This window comes from Arvicola amphibius, chromosome 8, assembly GCF_903992535.2.
Source record: "Arvicola amphibius chromosome 8, mArvAmp1.2, whole genome shotgun sequence".
Classification (NCBI taxonomy): Eukaryota; Metazoa; Chordata; class Mammalia; order Rodentia; family Cricetidae; genus Arvicola; species Arvicola amphibius.
In genome coordinates, this window is record NC_052054.1 from 99,383,865 (window position 1) to 99,395,342 (window position 11,478).

The following is an 11,478-nucleotide window of genomic DNA, read 5'->3' on the forward strand; positions in this document are numbered from 1 at the left end:
ATTATCCATTGTCTCTCTGCTGCTGTTGTCCCTTTCTCTTTAGTGCTGAGAAAATTCAAGGTTAATAAAGCATTATGTAATCTCTTTCTGGAGTTATTTTATCTCCCTTTCTGTTTGTTTAACATAACCTTTATAGCTCAATTTGATCTTTCTACAACTGCCTGATTTGTAAGATTATGTGGTATGCTTGTAATATGCTTTATATTATAATAAGCAAAAAACTCATTATCTTAGAGACATATGCTAGACCATTATCTGTTTTTATTTGTGCAGGTATTCCCATGATGGCCATAACTCTTAATAAATGTGTGATTACTAAATCAAACTTTTCTGAGCTTAAAGCAGTAGCACACTGAAATGCAGTAAGTGTCAAGGGTGTAGTGTACATATTTTAATTTTCCAGGTTCTGTAAAGTGGAACACATCCATCTGCCAGATTTCAATCCTTTGACTTAGTCCCTGCAGGTATCAATATATGGTCATAGAAAGGTCAAGTAGGACATCTCTTTATAATCTCCTTGTACATTCTTTCCTGGATCATTGGCTCCAATAATTTTCTCAATTATTTCAAATCTTTTTACTAGTATCTTTTGTACAGTCTGAATCTCCTGGTCTGTATATATTACTAGTGATTTCATTGAGTCACATAGCCGCTGGTCCTCATTCTCTACATGTGATTCTAAGGTCTGAAGTTTTTTCTTCAAACATAATAGCTCATCCTCGAATGTTATTTGGATAACATGCAGATTGCCTTCCAGGAGATATACTCTAACTTGTAACCTATCATAACTTTTAACAGATTTTGATGGTCAAATTCAACAGCATGAATTCTTTCAGTTAATTTCTCAGTATCCTTTGACATGGACTCAATTTTGTCTGTCAAATTAATGTTAATAGAATCACTTTTAATAGTATATAATTTTCAATAGTATTGATTTTTTTCTGGTACCTTTTGCTTTTTGATGATATTAATCCTCTCAGCTAGCTGTTCATTATTAGTCTGTAAAGACTGTATCATTTCTAAATGTTCCTCATTCTGGGCTCTGTTATCAAACCATTTTCTTAAGGATATAATATGAAGAAAAAAACTGAGTCCCAGTATCCAATAAATAGATGTACCACAATAACAATATAAACTTTGCAGAATACAATCCATAGTATTAGCAAAAAAGTTATTAAAAGTTTCAATGGTAATGTTGTCTGCAATCATATAACTTTTGAGTTTATTGATTTAGTAATGAATAAAATATTTTCCTGGTATGAGGTCTGGTAAATTTTTTTAGGTGTAATCTTTATCAGGTGCTGTGGTTGCAAAGTCACCACTCAAGGCGCACACTGGTGCCATGAATACTCCTGAGCCATTTTAGCTTTCTCGCCTTGGTGCTGATTAAATACTGAGAAATATGCTTTCATGACAAATTAAAGCAGTTAAATCTATTCTGTACATGGAACGAAATGCCCAGAGCTCACGGGCAGGGAGCACAAACTGGAAACTGTGGAAGTCGGCACACGGCAGGGAACCACAGCAGGGAATGTGGTAGTGGGGAGAGGGAGGCATGTGTGTGCTTAGGGAATTTTCAAGTCTCTGTATGCAGTGAGCGCTGCTGTGGTAGGGTTTCTACAAAAAAAAACACTTGGATAAAAGCAAGCCAAGCAGGTAGAGGCGTGAGTCTTTCCAGTTTTGGATCTAGGCCCTTAAGTCAGTCCACCTAGTAGGTGTGGACTCGGGATCCACCTGGGCACCAAATGAATAAAGACACTTAAAAGAAATCCCACACTAGTTCAGAATTTAGTATAATAGAGGGTTATTTATTTAGGGGTAGATTTACAAATCACAATCCTCTGCTTGAACTGGGAACAACAACCAAATCCAGCAGCCTGGAAAGAGGCTAGATGTGTTCTTTTCATTGGCATAAAGGGTATAAAAGCCATGCCCAAGTGGGCAGGTAACTTAAAGGCTACCAGTACTAGGAATTCCTACAGCATATGAACATAGTTGAACAAATGTTCTTGTAGTATGATTAAGCATCCTTTGGGTATATGTCCAAGAGTGGTATTGCTGGGTCCAGAGGTAGATGGATTCCCAGTTTTCTGAGAAACCACCATACTGATTTCCATAGTGGTTGTACATATCAAACCCATCCTTGTACAAGTCCTATAAATGTAATTACAGCTCCTGAGATTTGACAGTACACTGGCAATGCTATGCATGGATGACAACATTCCACACACCCACCCCAATTTCTGAATTTTACATTAATCCTTCCCTTTTCCTATAATGTTCATTGAGCCTTGGAGCAGAAAATAGAAATTCCCATTTGGGGCTGAGCACTCAACAGTTGCTCATTTTTGGGCTGTTGACCAGCTGTGAAGTCTCTGCAATAATCACTGTCTATTGTTCATGATGTGAACAATGATGTCAAATTGCCTTCTAATTATTTAAGTTCATAGATTATAGGCAGATGATGATTGCTAAAGGGAAGACCAAGTCATGGCCTCAAGTGGTACAGCCTATAGCAAGTTCTCACAGTCCTGTAGATACCCCCTACTCATTCCTCTCTAGTAACTCCAATTAAACTCATCTGTTTGCCCCTTAAAAGGGACAGAAAAGGAAGAGGAAGGAGATCAACAAGAACATGAGGAAAAGAAAGGGCAATGGGGTGATTATGATCAAAATGTGATATATGCACACATAAGGATGTTTAACTAGTGCAAGTTCATGAGCTCCAATAAGACACACAAGAGAAAAGGAACATTATATATCAACAAGTTAATGATTGTAGAAGAAAAGCACCTGCAGATCATGGCTAATATTACACCACATAATCTCAGAAACAAACAAAATAGAAGAACTGCAGTATGCTCAGAAAGGGAAACTGGGAGGAAGAGCAAGCCTGCTTAGAGGTCAGATCCCCTTTGAAGGTCTCCAGGGAAAGAACAGCATGAGATCTGACACACAGAGCAGGGACGTGCACAGGCAAGCCACATGAGCAGAGGGCTATTGTAATGTGGAGTTGGCTAAGGCCTCAATCTTTCTCGGAAGATAAATTAACACCTTGGTATTGTCACAAGCTGCTGGGCCAGGTTTTAATGAGTCCCTGAGCAGTGAATCTACCTACAGCTTCATCTATAACCCCTGGTTGAAGGTTGAAGGGATATCCTGGGGGCCAATTGCATTTAGGTTCCTATGATTCCAGCAGTACACTGTGATGCCTCATGAGGAGGGCAGCTTCATGAGCAGAGGAAGGTAGAAAAGCAGCACTATTTTAAAACAGAGGAGGAAGCCTGCAGAGATTTTCATTAGCCTATCCTCACACTAGATCAATATAAGGACGAGTCAACACACAGCTTCTAAAAGTCATATTCTTACATGCAGAGAGAGAAGTTCCAACCATGGTGACATTAGATTCAGTGATGAACTAAATGGAAAGAGTTGTAGAGAAATGTGCAGTTATGTAGCTTCATTGGGAGATGTTGACAATGGTTCTCAAACCTCATTTCTGCCACAGTACACTGCCCTCTGACAAACCAAAGGGATTCAGGATTCTTCCAACTATGGACCATTTGGTGGCAAAGAATGTGCCTTATACACATTCTGTAAATGTCTGCCTAATATACATTCAAGAAAGACAGGTTAGATTGCAAACACATGTGTGTGTTGGTGAATATATGGGTGGAAGAATACATCAATGAACAAAAAAGAAGAAACAAGAAGAGAAAGAAAACAGGACAGGTAGATATAAATGCCATAAGATAGTCTTTCTCCCAAGGATCCTTTTCGTCTATTACCCTTAGCATAGTCCCTGATGATGACACCAGCCACTCTTCTTCACTAGACTGTGTCTCTGTCCCAGCCTCCTCAGTGCATCCTTTACATCCTTATTGCGCAGGCTGTAGATGAGGGGGTTGAACATGGGGATCACCAGGGTGTAGATGATGGAGACCAAGTTGCCCTGCTCTGTGGAATCCATACTCCCTGGCTGTCCATATATAGCAAAACCAGCTCCATAAAACAAGGATACAGCTGTCATGTGGGAGCCACAGGTAGAGAAGACCTTGTGCCACCCTGACCCTGACTGCATCCTGAGGATGGTCATTGTGATGTAGCCTTAAGAGATGACAATCACAAGAACAGTACATATAATGATAAACCCACAGATACCAAACATGGCAAGCTCATTGAGAGTTGTGTCTGCACAAGCAAGCTTGATCAGTGGGGGTATATCACAGAAGAAGGAATTGATGTGGTTGGAGCTGCAGAAGGGCAGCTGGAAGGTGAGGCTGATCTGGACAATGGCATTCAGGCAGCCAATACAGAAGGTACCCAGAACCAGATGGGCACAGGTTGCAGGGCTCATGGTCACAGGGTACCTCAGGGGACTACAGATGGCCATGAAACGGTCATAGGCCATCACAGCTAAGAGGAAAGCTTCAATGGCACCCAACAATGAAAAAAGGAAGAGCTGAGTGGCACATCCCTCAAAGCTGATGACCTTGGAAGAGGAGAAAATGTTGGCCAGAGCATTGGGTACAATCACAGAAGAGAGGCAGAGGTCGACAAAGGACAGGTTCTTGAGGAAGAAATACATGGGAGAGTGCAGGTGGGCATCCAGGGTGATGACCATGATCATGGTGAGGTTTCCCAGGACAGTCAGCATGTACAGAGGCAAGAAGACAGCAAAGAGCATGACCTGGGTCTCTGCACCTCCCCCAAATCCAACCAGCACGAATCCCTGCAAGGACACTGCCAGGAGACTTCTATTCCTATGGACTGATTTGGCCATGAGTGGGACAGCTGAAGAGAGAGGGGAGGAGGCAGAGAGAGGGGGCAGATCTCACCAGTTCAGCCAGATGTTCTACAGGCTGTAGGAACTTGTTGGTGACCTGCTGTCCCTTGTGCAAACTTCAGTAGCTCCTCTGATATCTTTCCAGATGAGCTGGTGTTACCTGAAAAGTAATTTCCTCAGAGTTATTTAATTCATGAGGTTGTGCTGAGCCACTCTGTGTGGAAGTCTGAGATCATATGCTGAGGATAAAAAGAGATTTTCAGATTTAGTGACTCCCAGAGTACAGACAGCCTCTCAGTATCCCTATGCCTGCCTTTGGTTCCTGTGCTGACACTACCGAGGTACACCATGAGCAGTGCCATTGTAGCAGCTGTCTCCCGAGTCCCATTAAATATTCCACAGTTATTCATTTTACTGATTTGAAAATGTTTCTAAGGACTATTGTACTCCAATAAATTGGGATGGTTGATTCCCTCCTTTGTAGAGTAGTATCAGAGCAGGAAACTGCCCTTCTCAGACTCAGGCTGTGTCTGTGTCCCTCACAGGACTCTGATCTCACCTTAGCAGCCGTGGCTCAAATGCTGGCACACAATGACAATCAATATGCAGACTCTGCTTGTTGATATGAGTGGTTCCTGCCAATGTCTAGATGTTGAAGATTATAGTGAAGGGGCAGCTGCATATCCTGAAAAAAATCCAGGATCGGGGAACACACATATATGGGGCACACTCTTGACCTCTAATCTGACTCATTGACAACTCTGCTCCCTGCGTCAATCTCTGCATCAGAGCTCACAAGTCTTAATCTTTGTCATTTAAAATCAGATGAGGCTGACCTGTACCCAGTGTCTTTGGGCAATTCATGGTCACTTTTTCGTCTCATTATGTCCAGTCTAAAATGAATACAAATGTCCTGTCAAGCTAGCTATGATTGCTACTGTTTTTCCCAGAAGGAACAAAGGAGTTTGCCAGAGTTAGGAACCTGGCTAGAGAGGAAGGAATGTCTGTTGTACAACATGCTCAAGCTCAGGGACTTCCCTCAGGTGTATGTATGGGGCTGTTGCCCTGTCTACCATGCACTGAAAGCAGTGAGGTCATGGAATAGGAAGGGCTCTATGTGAGCCCACTGTATAGTACAGAGCTGACTTTTCCACTGAAAGCTCAAAGGTATGTATGGAGATTTGTGCTCACACCTGACACACCTGACAGGGTACTAAGACCTTACCACCTGGGTTTCCCTTGTGACCAGTGTGATGTGTATAGATATGTCTATGCCACATCTGGTCCTATATTTCTTGTTGGAGCAAGGACAAGCATAATCTCTCCAGCTTACAAGGATCAAACACATCTAGAGACCTATGTGGAAGGAGAAGGTAGCCATGGGAGGTCTGCTGTGGGAGAAGAGTGTTACAGAGACAGTAAAGACACAGCCTGTGCTCCTCTTAGCCTTGCCCCTCCTAAGCCAGCAGCAGCACTGTGTCCTGTGATGTGTGCAGAGCTTCATCCCACATGACTGCAGAATTGGAGCTGGTGTTCAAGATGGTCACTCTGTGTGGTACCTTGCAGAATTGCTAATTGTGACCTGGACTAATGTGAGGCTTGACCACAATAGAACGCCTTTGTCTACAGTGGAGTCCACAATTATTCCTGAGCACCCACCCTGATGTCTGCCATGTATGGCATCTTCTACTTTTAGCATCTTTGACAAAGAACATGATGACCTTACCTTAGATAGGTGAGACTCTGGACTCACACAAAGTCAGATACCACCATCCATGCTCCTCAGATCCCTATGCTGTTGAGGCTGATCTGTGCTGAAGATAGAACCATAGGTTCTTTTTCATTTCTAAGGTCAGCTATGGCTTTCTCGACAGTAGCATGAGGTGGGTATGGGCAGAGGTGTATACCTGGACTGAGAGTCTGTGTGTGCAAGTCCTGGCTCCAGCAGACTCTGTGTCTTGTGAAGTGTTAGGTGTGGGTTTGCTGGCCTTTCTTCCTCTTCCATATCTGTTATCAGGGCAGTGTGTGGGTGTCTATAGTAGGGGTCACTCTACTGGGGAGGATGCTCCGCATGGTTGAGCTGGGACTTGCAGTCTCCAGTGGCCAATTAGGGAGGCTTTATCCTCTGTGGCATCTGGGACTCAAATTGAATGGTCTCCAGAGGTATACCAGAGACACTGGACAATTTCTGCCTCATAACCATCCTCTCCTGGTGAGTTGGCAGGAAACCAGGGGACCTCAGGAACCTGAGAAGACTTTGTCAGGGTATGGTAGATGACTCAGTCGGACCCTAGCCAAGGGTTTCTCATTAAAGCCATTACCTGGGTGAGCCAGCGTAGCCTGCTGGCCACAGCATTTTCTCCAACACCCTGGCTATACTGATATGAAGAAAGGAGGTAGGGAGTCCTGGATAGGATTGTTTAGCCTCCTCCTCCCACAACTAAGAGTCAGTCTTCTCAGTCCATTGACCCTTCAGTCCCATCAGGAGTCTGGGTAGATGGTCTCAGTTCTCTTTCTGTGCCTTTGCAATTTTTTTTTTTTTTGAGACACGGTTTCTCTGTAGCTTTGGAGCCTGTCCTGGTGTTAGCTCTTGTAGACCAGGCTGGTCTCAAACTCACAGAGATCTACCCACCTCTTCCTCCAGAGTGCTGGGATTAAAGGCGTGTCACCACTGCTTGACACAAATCCTACTTAATGGATTAAAAATTCACGCCAGTATGTAATAATCCCAACCAAACGTATAGCTCTTCTCTTTGGTGGGTGACCCTCTCTTCTCTGGGTGGTGAGGTCTGACTCCCACCCATGCCTTGACTCCTGCAGTCTCCATCAGCTGTCTTTATGAGGATGGCCACAACACTCTCTCCTTCTGCACTGATAATGTCCTTGACAGCTCATCGTGGGAGACAACGTGGTCAGTGCCTGGATTTGATGCCTCCTCTGAGTTCCTCCATTATCTTACCTCACCACGCCCTGCCACTTGCTTGATTCCTTTCTACAAACAAATCCTCTTCTCCCTTTATTATCATGTATGTATGAGTGTGTATATGTATGTGTGAGTGTGTATATGTATGTGTGAGTGTATATATGTATGTGTGAGTGTGTATATGTATGTGAGTGTGTATATGTATGTGTGAGTGTATATATGTATGTGTGAGTGTATATATGTATGTGTGAGTGTGTATATGTATGTGTGACTGTGTATGTGTATGAGTGTGTATATGTATGTGTGAGTGTGTATATGTATGTGTGAGTGTATATATGTATGTGTGAGTGTATATATGTATGTGTGAGTGTATATATGTATGTGTGAGTATATATGTGTGTGTGAGTGTATATATGTATGTGTGAGTGTGTATATCTATGTGTGACTGTATCTATATATGTGTGAGTGTATATATGTATGTGTGAGTGTATATATGTATGTGTGAGTGTGTATATGTATGTGTGAGTGTATCTATATATGTGTGAGTGTATATATGTATGTGTGAGTGTATATATGTATGTGTGAGTGTATATATGTATGTGTGAGTGTATATATGTATGTGTGAACTCAATAGCCTCTTAGTTCTGAGGGATAGTGTGGTGGGAAAATGTTCTATTTGGGAATCCATCCAACCACACAAATAGTAAAGCACACAGCAGGTAGAGACATTTCTTTCTAGGTTCTAATTGGACAGTGTTCCTCTAGTCCGTAAATCCTTGTTACTGCTTATCTCCCTCCTACATAGGTGGGTCAAGGCTTTTGCTCCATGGGTAGACAATGTCTATACTCCTATTCATGATGAAGGAAGTGTCATCAAATGACTACTTAACCCCCACAAACAATTATGATAAGAACGTAAAATCTAGGATGGGGTGAAGCAGGATGGAAAACCAGGGAGAATTAGGGAGCATTCGTAAGAAATAAAAAGGATTCGTTGCCCCAAGACCTGGTTCCCACTGACACTGGCTGAGAGGCAACACTGCTGATGTAACTGACCAGAGCCCTGCACAGACAAAGTGCAGAGTCTGTACTCTTTCCTGAGAGATTCCAACAAGAGTGATAAAGCTGCTGGTGAACACTTCTACAGGTTCTTACCTGTATGCTCCTCCTGTCAACATCATAAACCTGACCAGTGCACCTTCTATATCACCTTCCATGTTCGTTTACCAAAAGAACTTCTTCAAAAGAATTGAGAGACCCTCATGGTGGTCAACTATGGGGATGCCTGGCCATCTCTCCTGACACTTAGCTCTTCTGTTTTTGATTCGTCACTATGTCTCTCTGAGTCTCTCCTGCCTATCCCAATTTCTGTAAGAACAGAAAAGTAAAGGAACTTTCTGGGAACAAACACAAATGCAGAAAGTTCCTGCTGAATTCATAATCACTCTTTTGCCTCCACTCACTGAGGTGATTAAATTTCTACAAAGTGACACTTAGTGACAAGCTCCAGACAAGTCCCTGTGTATCCATCTGTCTCCATTTCAATGGGTGTGTTAAGGATATGACTTAGATCATCTAGTGTTCCCGTACATTTACAGGAGATTTCAGTCTGTTTTGATGTGACATGCAGTTTCCTATTGTAGGTATTTGATATTATTCTGCATTTTTGTGACTGTAATGTCAAAAGTGTAGAGAGGAAGTAAGTTGCCCTATATTACTAAACAGCAGGTGAGCTGAGCATATGGTCAGGAAGTCATGGAAGGAGGCCAGAAAGACAAAGTGAAGAAAACTCATTGAAAGAAACATTGACACAAAGCTTCCGATATGGGGATCAGAAAAAGACACCCCATTTCAAGTAGCTACAAAGATCACTTAGACTAGGGACTAGAACCAACCATGTGCATATAAGGTAAATTAACAAAATTAAAATATAAAAGGGGGATTTTAATGCAGCAAATGAAAAGAGACATTACATGCAAAGAAATAGACACAAGACCATTGGTAATTTCTTACCATTTACTCTCCAATGTAGATATAATAATGAAGTCAAGGAAAAAGTTATTCCTGAGAAACAGATACCAAGAGTTTCTCATGCTTGACCTAGCTTACAGGAAGAGCTGGAAGAGACTCCCCAGGTAGAAAGATTGCTAAGTAGCAGCACATAGCATCTGATAATACACATACCCATTGGGGTAAAGGAGAGGTTAGATGCTGCTGTCACATGTGACACAGCAAATGAGAAGGGTCAGGACACTAGAGAAAGAGACTTCCAAAAAGAGGAAGACAGGCCAGTGTTGGAAATTATGAGTGTTCATTAGAACTGGTGAAGACCAGAGAGGGCTAAAAGGGCAGATGGTGTGGGTCACTCCCTCCTCACAGCTAAAACAATGGGTTCAGCGTGTGTCAGGGAGTGGGAGACACATGAGAAAATGGAAATGTATGGAGAGAAGATAGAATGGAGGGAATGTCATTAAACACAAGATGCATTGTGTCTGGAACACAGAATGTTCCAGAACTATCCAAAGAAAGGAAGAATTTGTAACCAGGTGAACATAAAATCAGGGAATAAGAATCAAGTCTGGAGGCGGAGACTAGATGACCACAAGAAGGAGATGGAAGCCTGCAAGGTGTTCTGGGAGGGGAAATGGGAAGAAGCCTTCATCCTTGCTTGGAGGTCTGTCTCTGTAGGTTTCCTGAGCAGGAGCATGTCTGGAGGGCAGCTGGCTGGTGAGACACAGGATGGGTGTGAAGAAGAGAGCCATATTCCGGAAGGCATACAGCCAGAGGCCAAGGACCAAAGGGATGAGGTTGGGGAAAGGGACAAGGAGGCCCATTGAAGATTCAAGCTCAAGATTCAAGCTATTGGCCAGTGCCAGAGAGAACCTTAACTCAACAGAACTCCAGAATGTGCAACAAGAAAATGGTGTCCTATTCTCTACTTCTCACACTGTTGTAGCCACTGTTGTAGATGTCCCTGCTTGGAGACATCTGTGGTGATCAAGGACCCTTGACAAAGTCATGATCTGACAGGCCAGGGTTTAAAGGTTCTCTGAATTTTGATTCTAACTGTGGATTCATACTGCTGGAGGTTTAAGGAATACACTAGAGTCAGTGCAATATGGGCTCCTCTTGTGTCCAGCCATGCATTGGGATACAAGAGGAGCAACTTCATGAGCAGAGGAAGTGGAGGAGGCAGCACCATCATAGACCCAAGGAGGAAGTCTGCAGCGCTATCCCTTTTGTCCATCTTTGTACTTGAATAATGTAAGGATGAGTCAACACACAGTTTCTAAGGGCTGCGGTCTTAGATGCTCAGAGGGAACTTCCTACCACACTGACATTAGATTCAGTGATGACTGTGAAGGAAGGGGGGGCATGGAGAAATCTGCTGTTATGTAGTTCACTGGGGAGTGCTGACAATGATTCACATGCTTGCTCAAGGACTCTTTTGTCAAACCAAAGTGAAAGGGATTCAAGCTTTATCCAAGAAAAAAAATCATTTGCTTTATCATGTCAATAAATGCCTCATTCACATTTTTTAATGATTGGAAAATAATGTAGCACTCATGAGACATGGAATGCAGAGTGGACATATGTTTATGTTCATGGATTAGTGGGTAAAATGATTAAAAGGATGGAATAAAAGAGTGATATGTGGATGTAGCAACTCAGAAAAGCCAGGGAAATAGGATAATAAAGAAAGAAGTAAAATAAAGAAACTTAGTGTCTTCCAAGGAGAGGTGTTTCTTCTATTATGATGACATGATCC

The 11,478-nt window shown here is 42.6% G+C and overlaps 1 pseudogene; it reads right to left on the reverse strand.

Annotated features, from left to right (window-relative positions):
- Positions 1–3,790: 3,790 nt before the first annotated feature.
- Positions 3,791–4,783, reverse strand: LOC119821931 (annotated as a pseudogene).
- Positions 4,784–11,478: the final 6,695 nt, after the last annotated feature.